The sequence below is a fragment of the Sylvia atricapilla genome, chromosome 5 (assembly GCF_009819655.1).
Source record: "Sylvia atricapilla isolate bSylAtr1 chromosome 5, bSylAtr1.pri, whole genome shotgun sequence".
In the NCBI taxonomy this organism is placed as follows: Eukaryota; Metazoa; Chordata; class Aves; order Passeriformes; family Sylviidae; genus Sylvia; species Sylvia atricapilla.
This window is the reverse complement of record NC_089144.1, coordinates 56,041,798-56,060,332: the sequence shown is the minus strand read 5'-3', so window position 1 is coordinate 56,060,332 and position 18,535 is coordinate 56,041,798. Positions and strand designations below refer to the sequence as shown.

At 44.0% G+C, this 18,535-nt stretch overlaps 1 protein-coding gene across 3 annotated transcripts in view; it reads right to left on the bottom strand.

The window, feature by feature from the left end:
* Positions 1 to 15,765, bottom strand: part of FAR2 (fatty acyl-CoA reductase 2) — a 117,792-nt gene extending 102,027 nt beyond the window's left edge. Inside the window, exon 1 of one of the 3 annotated variants that reach the window (XM_066319570.1) lies at positions 15,646 to 15,765. The gene's annotated coding sequence lies outside the window, so the exon portion shown is untranslated. Of the gene's footprint in view, positions 1 to 14,989; positions 15,123 to 15,181; positions 15,277 to 15,645 lie in introns of those variants that run through there. The other 2 variants (XM_066319572.1, XM_066319571.1) reach the window with 2 other exon arrangements.
* Positions 15,766 to 18,535: the final 2,770 nt, after the last annotated feature.

Genomic DNA, 18,535 nt, shown 5'->3' with positions numbered 1-18,535 from the left:
ACAAGAACCTTCCCAACAAAACTGCCACAGCAAACACTGATACTTAAATTAAGCTACAATTAACATATTGAATCCAGAGACTTGAAAACTGTGTTCACATCTAAAAACAACTTACTGAAAAAACTGAATTCCTAAAAATAAAATTCCTTTGTTGAAATGAGAATTCATGCTTGGTGGGGGATGAATAGGAAAAGCAGGTATTTATTTCATTTGACATTAGGAGTTCATTGCTAAATACAGATTTAATTTACTACTTATTAGATCAATGGCAACTTTTGTAATTACAGTCATGGCTTGGAGGGAAATGTTGCTATAGCAATACCAACCATAAGAAGGAAATCCGCATCTACTCAGAGCACCATTTCTACGTTGCATTATTTTTATGGCAAAGCTCTTTAGCACAGAAGAGTGCAGTAAATCAAGAGTAACACCAATTTTAATCACATAGACACAATCTGGGAAAGTATTTCACAGAAATATCCTGAATGAGGAAATGATGACCACACATCAAGCAAGGTTTTGTTCAGTTTAGTACTTTCCATCAGTTTATATCAATTAAAGTCATCAGTTTAAATCCAGGCTTTCCTAGGCCAACTTCTCCTGGATTCAAAACACAAAATATTTAGGGGCTGATTGGATGTTTTCCCCCTGTTCTGTACATAATCCCAAGCAACTTACATGAGATCTGATCCTGCTTAAACTGGCTTGACTTAGGTCTGCAGAGTTTCTTGGCTCAGGCAGTAAGAGGAAGAAATAAAACTGGTTTGGAACTGGAATCAGCTCTGAAGTGAATACAGGCACATCTGCATGTTCCTACCCCTGATGCAGCTGGCATCAGTGCTTATCTGAGAGCTAGGTAAAACATGAAGGATGACCAACATACCATTGCAACACCTTTTCCTGGCCAGCCTCAAGGGAGAGAACTCCCACCCACAGGTTTCTGGCAATGGGACTTTGGCTGTGGGTTTGGAGAACCAGGACTTTGGGTGTTTCTTTCTAGCTTGTCAAAGGTTGACCCCATTCTGTCTCTCTCCGCTCCTACCCTGGATTACTGATAACATCATGCTTCTAATTATCCTGGCTTTTAGCTGACTACTTTTTCAACTTTCCATGAGTTGGCCTCTTCAATTAAATCTTGCAGCACTCGCTATCAATCACAGTCAGATTTAAAAAAGGATCAACTCAATTGAAAACAATCATCAACACTGATTGGTGAAACCAGATCTATTATGATTCTGACAGCTTATTTTTTCATATCTTATTCTCTTACTTTTGACAAATTAAGTTTCACAAACAGATTTCTGTATTTCTGCAGTTCCTAGGACCCCTACAAAACAGTAGATGTAATGCTCAATAAATAATTCAAATGAAATAATTCTGATGAAATACAAATTACCTGGCTTCCTTTGTTCATGTGAACACTGTGGTGTTTATTCCCATGGCATGTCAAAAGAGCAGAAAAATTTAAAATGGCTAGGCAATATAAACCCACATCTCATGCAGGTTGAAGGACTAGTACATGGATATATTTCAAGCTGACAGTAAGGAAGAAATCTTTACAAAAGTACTTCCATTGTCCACCATTTCAGATTCACCCTCGTAGACGCAGGAATGTCACAGCTGTACGAAATTTTCTCTGCATTGCTCAGCCCTAATGTCCTGGGCAGAATCACAGAAAAACACAAAAAACCCTGCTGTGATACTTCGTAGATCAGCAGCTCAATTCTCTGCTTGGAGAAGGACGCTCATTAGTGGTAGATAAGGTCTGCCACAGCTTGGTCCAGCCAAGTCTTAAAAACACCCAAGGAAAGATTCCACCACCTCTCTGGGTGGCATGTTAAAACTTTTGTGCTTCCCAGTGGTGAAAAATATTTCCTAATGACCAGTCTGAACATCTCCTAATGGCCAGTCTAAGCTGCAATTTGTGACAGTTGTTCCTTATTTTATTACAATCTGCCTCAAACAGGAGTTCATCTCCATAGTCATAAGGATTTGTCTTCAAGAAGCTACAGGCTTCTGTAAGATGGCCTCTTTTCCTCTTTTTTTTTTTTTCTGCCAAACTAAAACAGTCCAAGGACCCTAATCTCTCCTCATTACTTATGGTTCCCATGGCTCGGAATCACCTTAGTAGTCCACTCTTCATTTTCTAAACGTTATGCTTTTCATTTGAGGAACCTTGGGACTGGCTGAAGAAACAGAGTACTCAGCAATTCTGAGGACAATTACTTCCCCTGATCTGCTGACCATGGAGACCACTATGCTGTTTGTCTCATTTGCAATGAAAATGAATCACTAACTCATTTCAGATTTGGCAGCAATCATTATATCCCATAGCTTCTCCACAAATGCTCTGTTCAGCCAACTGCTTCCCAGACTACATTGGTGCAAGGAGTTGATCTGTACGGGCACAGAATTTCATGTTTATTCTCACTGAACTTCAAGAGCTTTCTGTTAGCCAAATCTCAGGCTTCCCAAGACAAATCTGAATTGAATTTCTACCACTTGATGCACTGAACTGTCTCTTTTGTGCCAATTTAATGTGATCTATAACTTTTCTCATGCTAATTAACAGAGAGGTGACATCACTGGCCCAATCCTTCACTTGTTAATAGTCTCCAGTGAGACACTGACCCGTGGAACACTACATTTTTAACTCCAATATCCACACAAATTTGAATTAATCTAACAATCCACATACGTCCTCAGTGAGAGATGATAAGAAACACTGGAGTCAGAGAGTCACACCATGGTTTGGGTTGGAAGACCCTTAAAGATCAGCCAGTTCCAACCTCCCTGCCATGGGCCGGGATATCTTCCACTAGACCAGGTTGCCAGAAGCTCCATCCCTGGGATGGGGCATGCACAAGTTCTCTGGGCAACCTGTCCCACTGCCTCAGTGCCCTCACAGCAAGGAATTTATCCACCAATATGCCCACATCTACATATCTGGTCATTTAATTACAAAAGGCATTCAAGTTCATCAAATACTTATTGCCCCTGTACATTTGGGTCAACTATTCTTGACTATCTTTTCATTCTTCCCCCATTTGGAAACAAATTCCCTGGAGACATGATACATAATATTTCTAGGGATTGCAGAAGGCTGATTAGCCCTGAACTACCTTTCTTTCTCTTCTTCAAAATATGGGTGTAATAAACAAAGCCTTTCCCTAGTTTTCAGGAACCTCTCTGATACATTTTCACAGAGAATTGCAACTGCAAAATCGCAGTTGCCTCACCTATGTCTTTCAGCAATCTAGCATCAATCCCATCCAGCCTGATGGATCTGAACATAGCCAGCTTTTTAAAATACTTCCAAGGAGTAAAATATTCCCTGCGCTGCACTGCTTATTTAAGTTCTCCTACGCAATCTTTGCTTTTGTACAAAATTGTATTTGGAACAAGAATGTATTATGCTTCTTGGTTGGTGGGACAAATTGCAAGACCACCTCTTGCCTGTGCACTCAATCCCACACGGCTTGGGCTCTGAGGACACAGCATTTATCCCCACCCCACCCTTTTTAAACAGGAAAGGACTCTACCCTCAAGCTCCATGAGAGCAGCTATCTCATAGTCCTCAGCACCAAAACTGCTTCTCACAACTATCCAGTGATATTAAAAAGAAGAGAACTCAAATATTCAGAGCAATAGCCTCAAAATAGTGATTAACGGAGAAGAACAGAGAGCCAAGAACTACTCACAGCACAAAGAAAACTTTCAACCCTTCCCTTAATAATATCTCCAAAGTAACTGAAGGAACAAAGAAAAATACTAACTCACCTTTCTGACACATGGCCTCAAACTTAGGACTAAAATGACTAGATTCCACATAGATTCTGCTAGGTTATGGCTCCTTCAGGGGAACCGTGGAGACTCCCCTTCACTGACACTAAAGAATCTCACTGCTGTCTTGACAGATCTAACCCATCAGGTTACCTTCCTGAATGCTCAGTGCAAGATTGCTATCTACCCTTTCCTTTAACTTTACCAGGGACCTGCTGCAGACTAGTTGCCACTTGTTTCGGAGTTGAGAAACAGGAGGACCCAAATGCTGTCTAACGGCAGCGTTTCCAGAGGTCTTCAGACAAAGCCACCTGCATGGTTGCCAATTCTCAGTGTTCAGAACAAAAAAGGGAAGCCATTTCCACCATATGGAGTTTTTGAACGCTACTCCCTACTCTGTGTGTTTAGACAATGCATACACTCTGTCACAGAATGCCAGGACGGGTCAGGTTGGAAGGGATCAAAGTGGGGCAGCAGGTCCCACCTCCCTGCACCAGCAGGGTCATCCCAGAGCACAGGATTGTGCCCATACAGTTCTGGAACATCCCCAGTGAGGAGACTCCAAACCCTCTCTGGACAATCTGTTCAGGGCTCGGTCACTGCCCAGGACAGAAGTTCTGCCCCATGTCCAGGTGGAACCTCCTGGGCTCAGTCCCTGCCCGTTCCTCTGGTGCCATTGCTGGGCCCCCGGAGCAGAGCCTGGGCCCTGCTCGGAGCCCTCCCTGCTCACAGGGACACCCAGGGCTGAGGGCCCCTCTCAGCTGGGGCTCCTCTCGAGGCTGGACAGCCCCAGCTCCCTCAGCCTTTCCCTGTCAGAGATGCTCCGGGCCCTAAATCATCTCTGCAGCCTGCGCTGGCCCCGCTCCAGGAGCTCCCTGTCCCTCCTGTGCTGAGGAGCCCAGAGCTGGACACAGCTCTCCAGATGTGCCTCCCAGGGCTGGGCAGAGTTCAGAATCTCATGTTCTTTGTTAACAGTGAAGTGGGAAACACAAGTGCAAAGCACTGCCTTGCTCCTCTTCCTTCAGCCTGTGTCACGCTGGCAGATCTCTGTATCTGACTTCAATTCTACCACATTTACCTTATTTTCACCTACTTTGTTATTATCACTCCTGTGCTTTGCTATGTTCCCTTTGCTTTCTAGTACTAATGACACACTCTTAGAAAGAAAAAAAAGCACATCTCCAATGAGAGTGTGAGTAAACACAAAGTGCAGACTTAACATGACCACTAAAATGAACATTTTCTGGCAGAGAACACTCTCAAGAGGATAGAAACCACACTACCTGTGGCCCAGCATAACTTGTTCTTGCAGCACGCAGTTCTGGTGGAGAAAAATTAGTAGAACTTTCATGTTTATGTTAAGACATCAGGACATATGTTCCCCTGCTAACACTACACCAGATATTTATTTGCAATATATTAAAGAAATAATTTTTTCAATAGAGAAACACTAAAATAAAATAAAAAAAAAAAAAAAAAAAAAAAAAAAAAAAGAAAAAGAAAAAGCTCTACAGTTGTAGGCTTACAGCTTATGAATAGGAAGACAATGAAAACAAAATTGATATATTTTACCCTAACAGTGCACTCAGATCAGAATTTGTTTTTAAAGGAATAAAGGTAAATTTCCATAAAGTATGAAAAACATGGCATTTTAAAAAGCTAAGGCAATGAAGTATGACCTTTTCATCATGGAATTAGTTATCCTTGCTGTATTTTCCTGGCCTTAATCTTCCTGAACTTTCAAAACAATTATCAAATAGATGCAAAATCTCTATTAGTGCAAGTGGAACTTTCTTGTTGGCTAAGATTTTTGCACACAGCACTGTACATAATAAAAACCCATCTACCTATGGGACACTCCAGTGAAAAGCCTGTAAATGATTTAAAGGAAGCTGCTGCTGGCAATTATGAGCATTTCAGATAAAAAGCATCTACAGGTTATTTTAGGCACTATACTTTACTTGGAAAGGACATAAGATTGCACACAGCAGGTAGGATTTTTGAAGACTGAAAGACAGAAAAAAAGAAAAAGTAAGTGCAAGGAAGTGCCCGTTTTATTTTATGAGTCAGCAGTACTTGGTAATATTTTTACAAAACTGCATGAAGCAAAGCACCAAATGTTGCCAGTGCTACTCTAGAGTGATAATACAGAAAATACACTGAAAAGTATATGTTTAGAGTAAAAATCCACATGAGGACTTGCATGTATTTTACAAAACCAAATCCTACTGTCCTAATTAATTCCAATAATCAGATGTAATAAATTCAGCTTACTCTTCTTACCAAGGAGACAAGGTACAAATCTCCTGCTCTGTATCTAGGAATGCTATGAAACCGACTTCTAGAATTCCACTTTTTATTTAAGGGCTCACAGTCACAATCATGTTAGTCACGCTCAGTGTAGGCGTATGTAGAAACTAAGAGAACTACTCTCCTTCAAGGCACCCTGTCATTTAATGAAAAACTTACAGTATTGTGACTGTTTTAACATTTTGAACACATGAACCTCAGATCAGAAACAAGTTCCTATTAAGGGCTCCAGATCACCTTACTTCATCTCCCAGAACAAGACTTACCTAGGCTGCCAGGGAAATGAAATTTTAGTGACAAGCAGAGGAGTTGGATTTTGACAAATGCAGATTATGTCACTTCAGAAGGCAACAACTTTCCCACCATCAAGGATGCAATGTATGGTCAGTAACAGGATCTCTGGTATTGCATTTTAGGTTGGTTTTTTTTTTTTTTTTCAACATGCTTATCTAATTTTTAAGGTTAAATATCAACAGCTAGATGTGCTAACCTATAACCTTTAAGATGGGAAGTTAAAAATCATATTGAATGTCAAGAGCAAAGCAACCTGTCCTCCTGTATATATCAGCATCCTGGGCTGGGGAAATTCTGGCCTTCCAGAAAAGGTGACAAATGTGATCAGTATTAATGGAACTTCAGCCTGTTGATGAATCACCAGCAGAGGGGTGATTGTTGAAACACAAATATTCCTTACTTGAAAACCAATGCCACAGTAAATGTAGCATTGGCAAAAGTTTCCAAGAAGAACCTGAGAATTAAGGCACACCCCCCCGTCCAAGTGCAATAATATGAGCAGCTAATGCATCTGTAGGTTGAGATTGACTTGCTGTCAGATCACAGTTTAGTTTGCATATGTGGCTGCTTCAACAGTATTACTGTGTTGGCAGAGTCCAGAGATCTCTTTAAAATATGGGTGGGTTGTCATTACCTCATCTTGGAAGCACACAGTTCCACCTTCTCCTCGATCTGCTTGCTGGGAACTCTTCATGGAAAAGTTTATCAGCTGTAAGCAACGCCTTATCAGTTCTTGAAAAACCTTGAGCCAGCCAAAGCAATAGGCTTTCCCCTCGGTGGAAAATCCAGCATCCCCAATGGCAGGAAAACAATCTCAGCTGCATATGGGCCAATACAAACATCCAGCAGAAAAAAACGCTGGGCCAAAACACCTGAGGCTCCATGTATGGAGCATTCCAGTACAAGAAACTGATACTACTCCACAGATCAGCTGATTTGGACCCTGTGGCAAACAGCAGAACACCAGATTTGAGACAGGTGCCTGTAAAGCACTGATTTTAGTTACAGACAGCTTTAGAACACACTGGAGATGGGTTCAATTCTACTGCGAGCCAAAGAGATTAATACACAGCTAGGAGTCTGTCTGACACTACAGAAGAATGAGGGGTTGGGAATAGGCCAAAACAAAGGTGAAAGGATCCACCTCTGGTAGGAAATGAGTCTTTGTGGACCTAGCCTGAGCTCTCTCAGCTTAGCAAAGTGACAACAGAACTAGGCATAGGAACAAACCAAAACGCCTGGGAAAGGACACAGAGATTAGGAAATAGAGCAAATGAAAAAATATTAACTGAGAAATGAATCAAGGATCCAGCACTTCCTATCAAATCATTATGCAGTTTAGGGTACCTGAAACCTTAAATTCAAGTATAGCAGAAACCCACTGGCTGCTTGGAGGACGCACAAGGCAGTAGCCACTGAACATAAATGTAACCACAGCTAAACACTTTTATGGCAAATGTTACTGGTTATCTGCAGAACCACAAAGGTTTCCCACTGAGCTGGCAGGTTTGAGCACTGCATCTAGGCGCAAGATTTGATGGTTACTTTGCTACACATAGCAGAGTGTGGCATTAAACACCCTTGTACCCCCAGGCTCCTCACCTTCTCCTCTCTGCAAGCACCATCAACTTTATTTCAGATGCAAAGAAAGGCACAAAGAAGTGCAGAGGGGAATCAGTGACATTTTGTTCCATACTAGGAATGCATTGCTCTGCAGTATCTAATGAAGACAGCAGCAATGAGGACTCAAAGGAGGTCACTGGTAGAAACCAGTGTCATTCAATGCCTGTAACATCTTGACCTGGGATTTCACTTCTTCCTGCAGCAGGGCTCCACAGGGAAGTAGAAGCAGAACCATATCAAAGCAATAATGTATGTTACTAGAGAATGGATCACAGGGCATGTAAAGAGCTAGGCTGAGAAGTTCCAGCTGCAGTCACAGGCATAAAGAAGAATCTGCTGCACACACTGCATGGCTATCAGAGCTCCAAGACTGCATAAACACATATTTTATCGTAAAAGCAAGCAGGTTGTTTCTTTGCAGTCTGCAGGGTTAAAAGTAGAGCAGTAAGGATGCAGTTATATGAGTTGAGGGTTAACTAAGGGTGTAGTTCTGTCTGTCACATTCAATTTAGGAATGTGAATACATTTCACATGAGTTTGGGTGTCTTATTAATGGCCTGGGGACCAATAGCCTCATCCTCTTCAAAAATTTTTTTGTCCAACAAAGGAGTTGGGTCCTTTACAGCAATGACATTTAATTCAATAGCCAAAGGAAATCCAAAAGCAGTCCTGGACTGTGATGTTCCCCTTGACTTAAAGCCAAGAGCAATGAATAAGCTGATGTCAGTATATGCAATAGTTTTGCTAAGGGCTCCTTCTATAACAAAATTTCACCCTCAAAATTGTCCTTAAAATTAGGTTTAAACAGAATCATGCCATGCATTTCAGACCAACAGATAACAAAAATAAAAGAGCTTTGTGAGCGTGTACTACATCAGAAAGTGCTTTACGTCAGGGAGGCAAGTCCTTTTATCTCTCTCTACTCCCCACTCTCCCTCAGAACAGAGCACTTCTGAAACACCTCAATTATATACCTATAGCTCAAGCATGGGACCGGAGAAAAATCTCTTCATTTCTGTACTTACAGAGAAAGATTTTTAATACTAATGCCCAACAAGACCACATGTTAGTGAATAACCAGTGACAGGTGGTAAAAGCAGATGGTTTTGAAAAGATTTGTGGCAGTCCCTGGCTCCACCATCCTAGAAGCTCCACAGGATACTGGCAGAAGAAGAGGCTCCTTTCCTTACTCCAGAAAAGCAGCAGCTGATCTTGCTGGTTGTCACAAAGGCAGGACAAGCAAAACTCGTTCATGTCTTCATCCCACCTCCAAACTGCTTTTGCCTCTCTGTAGAAGCCCAGCTGAAGGCAAGCCGTTGCTCTAGGCTGAGCAGCTGAGTGCCCACCTGACATGAGACAAAGACGCACCCTCATGTTTGCTGGTCCCAGCCAGGACCAGAGTGGGCAGAGTTCCTGGGTTTGGCAGTCACTCATCACAGACCACGACCACACCACAGGATGGTTACCTAAGAGAGAAACCCATGGCACACTCCAGTGCTGCACCCCAGCACACAAACCTGCCTGCTGGCCAAGGCTCTGCTCAAAGAACCTCTTTCTGAAGGCCCTAGATATGAAGGGGGTCTCTCAGATGCTGCAACCCTGCCCAGCCAAACTTTGACAAATGGTGAATAACTTAATGTCAATTAATCATAGAGCAATACCACAATGGGAGCAAAGCTCATGAAGCAAAACTATTCCACTACAGGTCAAAACAGAGAAAGTGGACAAAAACCCCATTAGTTCAGGCGTAAACGACAGTAGTGACAGAAAAATGTATTTCCAATGCGTGCTGAGTGTTTGGCCAAAGCAATGCTGACTGCTACAGATACAACCTTCCCCAAGTTACTGCTATTTTTGCTCAGGGAACAAGGACCCACTAATGACGAAGCCACAGCACCAGCGTCACGCTGTCGCTTTGGGCACGCTGCCTCAGCTGGAGCACAGCATCAGCTCCAGTCAGCTGTAACTCTCCTCTGAGCTATCGCTGCACACCTATAAAGATGACTCAGACAATTTCTTATTCTGCCAATGAATCATTACATGGAGACACCTCTGGCTACTATGAGAACCACCTGTAACCATCTCCACCATTAACTCCACAGCAGACACATACCAAAGACCTTTTTAGAATACTGCTCTGCTCTGTTAATATTCACACATTTAGTGAGTAAATTAAGAATCTCTTTTTTCAGCATTTACTAAAGTGAAGAGTAGGAACTACCCTCCTGAAAAGGCCTGGTACTTTTCCTACACAGCATCTCCCTTTTTTTAGATTTTCATCAGAAACAGGAGTGATTGCTCCATTATCAACGTAACACTTATTCTTGCTTTACATTTCTTTAAACAATACAACTTCAGAGCTTTGTAAGAACCTTTTTCTTGTTGTTTATCTATTGCACTGTTTACAAAATTTCAGTCAATTAACATTTCCGTAATTCCACCAACAGTATTAAGGTACTTCCTGAAGGAATATTCTAGAGAGGGTTGTAACACTACTGTGTAATTACATTCAGCAACCCTCAAATAAGAAAAGGCCTTTTTGCACCATCTACAGTAAAATAATACCTCCTTCTTTACATTAAATCAGGGAACCTTTCTTTCCTTCAAACAATTAGGTTTATGGCTTCTTTAAGGAAGGTAAAGCAGAAAACAAAAAAACCAACCAAAAAAGGGAGCTGTCAGTCCAACCAGTCCCAATTTTATACAGCACTGAAGAAACAGAACTGAAAACTGAGTCAGTTGCAAATGCAAATAAACACAAGCCACTCAAAACTGGAATCAAAACCTTGTGTCTGTTTGCAGAGAACACCTCATGGTAATACTGCCTCTTACCTTTGGACACAATAAAACATGGATCTGGGCTTGGACAAAGGCAAAGCTGAGAAACGGCTTTAGAAATTATATTTAAGCATCTGGGTTTGCGACCAGCCCTGCCATTCTTGAATGCATTAATCAGTCATCAAGTTTTGTATTTTTTCTGTTAATCCCACAAGACAACCACCTGCTACTTAAAGTGGATATGGAAGATGGACACTGGTATAGAGGGTTAAAAATTAATTGAACTATGAGGAAAACCTAACATAACCATATTTTATGGACACAGTTGCACCACAATTACATTGTGGAAGGAGAAAAATTAACTGGGAAGGAGAAAACTTTGGAGTCAAACTCAACAGTGTATTTTTGAGGCGCAAGATACTTTTTCTGTGAACATGGGTGAAAGAACAGAGCTCCACACGATTTCCAGGCACTTGAAACAGCCTAAGCAGAGGTACACACAAAGAGAAACACATTCAAGCAACTTCTGCAAAACACAGCTAATATAAGCTTAGAACAGAACACAATTATAACTGAATTACAGGTATTTTTGTCAAACCTTCAATACACCTCATGCTTTAACAACAAATGTAGCCACAGATTTGAGGGGAAAAGGGTTTCCAATTTTTGATAATTATCAACAGAACATTAATTACATGCCTACAATTTTATTTCACTATGAAAAGACCTAGTTGGCTGTAATTTTAATGCTGCATGTCACTCAAAGACAGCTCTATTTTCTAAAGAAAGCCTTAAAGCACCATGAAAATAAGAATTAAAAAAAAATACAAGAAATGCCACAGACAAAATGTCTGCCTCAGATGGCATTAAAAAATGGAAAATACAGGCTTACCATTCAAAAACTGAATGGAAAGGAACTGCAATAAAAGAAAAAGCATCTGCTGTAGTTTTATCTTGAAGAACAAAGTTTGCTCTCTGACAAGGGGCTGTAGACATTACCCCCTTGAAGGGTATGCCTACACAGCTAACTGGAGACAGTCAGGCACCTCTCCTCCCTCTCCAAATTGGCCAGATAGGAGCCAAATTAAATCAGAAGCATCAGCACAGCACCAAGCGAGCTCATGAGGCTGAATGTCCCCTGCTGTGAGGAGGAGCAGCCAGCTCCTCCCGCAACCCCACGATCTCCATCTCTGCCGATCCCTCGGCGTGTTTTAGTCAGGCGTTGAGTCAGACCCAGGAATTCATCCAACTGAAAACCAGGCCAAGAACAACAAGAAGAGCAGATTTGCATTTGGCCGGGAGTAATAGTCCCATCCCAAGCGGGAGGGCGGGAATGCGTAGCCAGAGGTGAGGCAGGCAGACAGGCTGACCCCCTGGTCAAGCAGGACCCCACATTTAGGGAGCAAGGTTTGGGGAGCGCCAGCACAGCTCCACGTGGGCACGGGTGAGGAGCCCCCAAACGACGACTGCCTTTGTGAAATAGCTGCCTGAGCCAGGGAAGTGAACGTCCTTCGGATCATCCTTACTTCCAGACACATCTGGTGATGCCTGACTCTTTCCATGACCCACTCCTAGTAGCTTAAGATAACTTTAATATTGCTGGACAATATTAAAACTTCTATTTCTTAAGCCTCATTTGTGGACTCAGGACGCATAGGGAAACAGAATGCTATAATTTTCATAGTGATAATGCAAAATAATCCAACTATAGGACATGCTAACGTTATCCCCTGCAGCTGTTATTCCCACTGTTTTCTTCCAAACACAGCAAAACCAGAAAACATAGTAAGATAAGCAACAGTCCCCAGACGAGTCAGGTACTCATCAGCACAGTTTTCTCCACCCCACTGAGTTGCTCACATGATCTGTCACTAGTATAGGTCAAAATAACTTGCTATCGGGAAAAATCCTGGCAAACTCTTCAGAACTATGAGCTTTCTATGCGAAATCTACGGGGGGGAAAAAAAAAATAAAAAAAAAATGTTGTTTTCAGTTGTTTTCCAAGGACAGTCTAATTCTGCAGGCTGCTCCTCTGGAGCAAGGATCTACACTCTGCCACTGGACTTTAAATTGTCAGTATCCAGTAGATTTCTGAAGACAATGACCACTTGTTCATTTTCTCTACTGCACCACGCAGACAAATGAGTTTCTGTGCCTCTGGTCCTACTGCCAACAGTCCCTGTCACAATCCTTCTGCCCTGTCATCATCCATGTTCTCTCTGCCAGCACTCCCACACCTTCCCAGCTCACCCACTTCCCCAAGATTCAGGTTTGTCAGATCTGAACTAACTTTGGGAAAAGTACAAGAAGCTTATCAGTCAAAGCTGCTTCCTGTAAAAGAGCCATCAACTTTGTGCCTCTGTTAACAGGCCATTCATTTTCTAGCCATTGATCTCTGGATTTTTTTTCCCAGCTGACATGCTACGGGTTCTATTTACTCAGCCTTTTCTCACATGGTCTTCAAGACGTTTTAAAACTACATTTCCCCATCACTAATTTGAACAAGCCATGACAGGGATTAGACTTGAATCCTAGAATTGGAAGAACTGAAGAATCTGGAACTTTGTTATAATATCAGATGCATCCTCAAACATACTCTAAATATAGCAGAAGGCTGGCCTAAAACTGCTATTGCTTCATGTTTAATTCAGATACCTTTGAGTGAATGCATCCCCATGCCCCTCAATTTTCTCATCCCCAGTTCTCATCACCTACATACTGAAATTTATGGTGATTTTAACTTAGATAGACACCCCAAAACACAGAGGTAATGTTTTAAAACACTCTAGTTATGCAGGAACAAGTTGTCAGAAGAACACAATAGATCTAGAGGTTAAAGCACTACATTGCAGCAGGGATTTTACAACTTCACTAAAGCGACTATAAGAGCGATTTTTGAATTACGTAGCTCCTTCAAACAAAAGACGAGCACCTCAGTAATGAACACAACTTGCACTTTGCTAGTCAAGAACATTACAGGTAAGCAGGAAGTAAGGATGCTTTTGATACAGCAGCGCAAATCAAAACAAACACCAGTAGCAGATCTCTGTGCCACCTTCTTAAGAGGTGGTTTCCAGAACGCCAGCAGGCACAGAAAGTTACACTCTAAACTAACAAGCCAAAACAATGTGAGTGTTGGTACTGAAAGTTTCTGAAAGGCCTTTCTCACATTTCTGGGATCATCTGACAGTTCAACTGCACACTTGTTTTAATACAAATTCAAGTGAACCTAGATTAGAGCTGATACAGATTTTGGAACACATCTTTCTGGCCTAGTAATTGCCTTCAGAGATAACAAACTCTCAGTCTAAATAAACATGCAGAACTAGCCCCTTGACTGAGTTTACAGTGCAGTATTTCTGGGTGAACTCCCATTTAGTTTTATTGCTTCCCCCCACAAGATAGTGGTCTGTCATTAGTTATTTATTTCCCTGGCTATGCCCTTAAAAGGCATAGAGGCAAACACGTAAAAGCAAATTGCTCTGAGCAGCAACACTAAGGTACAGGACTGTATAAGACAAGACAAGGTCACATGTCTCTAGTTTACAGAGAACCGAGAAGATCCTCACAGGATTCTGTCCCAAAGTTTGCGTTAAATCTTTCTGGTGCCCTGCGGGTGGGGGTAGCAAGGATATCCAGTCACTTCCCAACCGAGAGACAGAAAACAGCACCAAGGCTTAGAGTAAGGCGCTTTCTCCATATGACTAAAACTCAATTGCTAAAACCAGACTTCTATTAATAACAAACAAACAGAAACAACGTATAGGCTTAACAGCAGGAAAACAAAAAGGAAACCCTCCCCCAAAATTAGATTAGGTCTTCCTTTATTTTCAACAGCATCGCACTGCGATTTACCCCCGCCCGGAGGCAACCCTGCGGCGAGGCCGGGCGGGAGCCGCTCGCCACATCCTGCCCTCGCTCACAGGGTCGCCCCCCGGCTCCAGCCCACCCACGGAAGAGCCGAAGCGCCGGTGGGGCCGGGGCCGCCGCTCCTCCGAGGCACCGCCCGGTGCCAGGGCCCGACCCGGCCGCTGCCGGCCCCCGGCCGCGGTACCTGCCCGGCACGGCCCCCCGGAGCCGCCCGGGCATCCTCCCTCTCCGGCGTCGCCTCCTCCTCTCCCTCGCCCCCACACCACCTTCTTGGGTGCTTTTGGGCTTTTTTCCCTTTGCTTCCCTCCGCCGTTCCCCAGAAGGTTGTTACCTTCAGTTGCCGCTTTTCCGACCAATTCCTGTTGCCAAAGCTCTGCCCCCCACCTTCCCCAGCACGCAAGCAACTCCCGGCAAAGAAAAGGAGGAGGAAAAGAGAAAAAGCAAGCAAGCACGCAAACACCCCGCCCCCCCCCCCCCCCTTTAAAAACCACCAAAAAAAAACCAAAACCCAATGAAATTAAACCTGTCGTGGCGCTCCGGGTGTGACAGTGTGTATCCGGCCGGGGGAGGGAGGCGTGGAGCGGCAGTGCCTGCCCCGCTGCTCGGAGCCCGGACCGGGGGAGGATGCGCTCCCGCCCGGGGCGCGGGCTGCGGCCGGCCGCCTCAGCGCCGCGGGCTCTGCAGCAGGCGAGCCGGGCACCGCCGGGCACCGCCGGGCACCGCCGGGCTCCGCCGGGCCGGGACAGCGGGGCCACCCGGCAGCGCTCGGCCCCGCGTGTGCCCGTGAACCCCCTTCCTCCGCGGCCGCCGCCGGCATCGCCCCTCAGCTGTGAGGCACGGCGCGGCCGGCGGCCCGGCCGCTCCCCACGGCAGCCGTGCCGCAGGAGGTGCGGGCACGCCGCGCCAGCCCTGCAGGAACCGGCAGGGCAGCGAGAAAAGGCTCCCTCTCTCCCCTCCCTTCTCCCTCCCGCAGGGTTCCCTCCTTACCGGGCTGCCGGGGCTCCTCTGCCGCCTCCGGGCTGGCTGGGGCCGGAGCGAGTGGCGGCGGCGGCGGCGGCTCCTCCTCAGCGCCTCCCCGAGCCCCTTCCCCACCCTCGTCCTCCCCCGCTCCGCCTGCGCCGGCGTGAGCCGGCGGCCGGGAATGCGGGAAGCGCTGCGCTGGAGCCCCGCGGGCACCCGGGGCACGGCGGGGGAGCCCCCAGAGCTCCAGATCCGGGGGGAAGGGGCAGGGCCAGTGGGCCCGCCGTGTCCTCCAGGGTTATTACACCTCCTTAGCCTGTTCAGCTTACAGCAGAATTTGCGGCTGCGATTAAAATGGTCAGGAAGAATGTTGTGCAGAGAAAGAGTTATAAAATAAGCATATTAAGTTAATTACCCAATTTGTCTTGTAAGCGCTAGGGAAAAACCGAGATATGCAGCATACCTACTCGGTCCGCAATACCTGCTTTTGCCACCAAAATGTTAATTTTAATGTTAATTTTCTCGCTACGGCAATAGAAGATACACCCTCAGATCTTTTCAACTCAGCATCAGAATCAGCTAGATGAGACGGGTTTATAGGTTCTTATTACACTTACAGCATGTATAAGCATTAATTAATTTTACAGGGTTGTGTTTATTTCATTATTTCCTTCACTTTATTAGTGCTGGGGAAGAGCCAGCTCGAGAGAGGTTGGGTAAGCTGCTCACTGATGACTGAATCAGCAGAATCACTGATGACTGTCAGCAGAACACCCCACACAAAGGGATTAGGTGCTGCACCCACAACTGCAGCTCTCCCACTCTAGCTCCTTGCTTGGGGAGCTTATAGGCTACAGGTGCCTGCCACTTCCACAGGAGACCTACCAGTGCCTGTTGGGCACCATCTAAGACTAGGTGGAGCCTCCCAAGCCTCCTCATTTTCACCCCGTTCTGCCAGGTGTCCCTACAGTACACATGCCACTTCCCTTCATGTGACACAGGACATAGGGCTCTAAGACCCAGGCAGACCATAAAAATCCAACCAGGACACAAGGTCTATGTCTCCTGCTCTCTACATTACACCTATGGATTGGAGTAGGGTCATAGAGAGCTGTGCCGGGAATGCATCCCACAGAAATGGGTGGGATGTACAGCAGCAGAATTCATACAGAATTCATACAGATAGAAGAAAAGCTTCTGCCTTCTCCAATACCTGTCACAGTGGTTTGGAGCTCTCAACAGGAGAGTGGACGCTCTGTTTTAATTTTATTTTTGCATTTGCAAGGAAAAACAACCTACAGTTTCTTTTATGGTTTGGCTTGGGTCTTTTCCAACCTCAGTGATTCTGTGATTCCTGCAAAGGAGTTTCAGATTTCATTCACTGGAAATGTAGCAGGAGGAAACTTGCAAGGAAAGAAACCACAGGAAGTGGTTCTACCGGAGGAGGCCCCGCTGTCTGCAGAAAGTGACTGATGGTTACTGGGTTCTGAGTAAACCGAGTTTTTGCTGCCTGCATCACAGGCATATTCTTTAATATAAACATCTGCCTGGGACAGGCTGGCCAGGCTTCTGTTGAAACTGAAAAGGCCATACCTGAGCTGATGGCGACTGTTTCACACCAAAATGAGGAACAAATAGACAAAGAAGTGAAATAAAAGAATAGTCAGTGAGAGGTGGCTTGGTTCAAAGACCATGATCTTGCAGTTTAAAAACTAACCAGAAGGGAAGTTGTTTTTGGGAAGCTCAGAATGAGAGAGAACTCAAGTATTATCTTTCAGGACACTGAATAGAGAGCTTGATAAGCATCAGTTCCTGCAGAAACTCTTTCAAGAGACATTGTATAGGAGACATACAAACCTGCAAACTTAGCAAAATTCCTCTGGGAAATTTCTGAAAAGCAGGCAGGTTAGAAGAACAGTTCCCGACTAAGAACCAATTAGAACATTAAATTGCTTGCGTGTCAGAGTTGGTTCATGACAGCTTCCCAGAAATCTCTAGAAAAAAAAAATGTTGAGAACATAATTTGATTAAGGATATGAAGAAACAACAGGGAATTGTGCCAACCTGAGAAGGCTGCTCTTTGAACCCAGGAAATGAAGGTAGCAGTGAAGCTCTCAAATGTGTCAAGGGCTGGGGAGAATGTGGAGGTTTCAGCTCAAGAAGCAATAATATATCTGTCTGAAGTCTTGTGGAAGTTTATAGGAAAAAGGTGTTACATGCTTTTTGGGCATGAGATGGACAAAAATGAACTGCATGAGAAGAGGACGGAGTCAGAACATCTGCAGTTGCCTCTAAAGAGGACTGCAAGTAGTTTGATACACTGGAAAATATGCTACAGATCCTCAAAACTCACTCGGGAGCATCTTTTTTGTTGTTGTTTTTTGCTTCATTTAATTAAAAGATAAGCTTTCCTTGGCTCCTTTCCAGATGTCAGTTTTTCCCTGAATTCTTGCCAATGCAAGCGATTCAATCTTGGTGAGGTACTCACTCTGAGCAAAGCAATCATTTTTCCATTAAGCATCCAGAGGGGAAAAGAAATATGACAGAAAACATGCAAAAGTAATTAACCTTGGTTTTCCTCCCAGAAATTTCTACCTGTAGCTTTACAAGATAGCAGCTTGACCTATGAGATTTGTGTTGCTTTGAGGCTGACAAAAAAAAAAAAAAAAAAAAAAAAAAAAAAAAAAAAAAAAAGTCAAATGCAATAACTATTAAGTTTATTCTAAGCAGAAAATGATGTCTCTATTAAAATTATTTTTACCTACCACTCACTCCTACTTATGGCTGCCTAGCTTCAATGATGAGGAGTTGAATTGAAATCTTTTTTACATAATGCTTATTTAGCAACAAAATGTTACATGGACATCTCTTATCTCTATGGCTCCCAATACACACTTCTTATATTTCTGATTTAGCA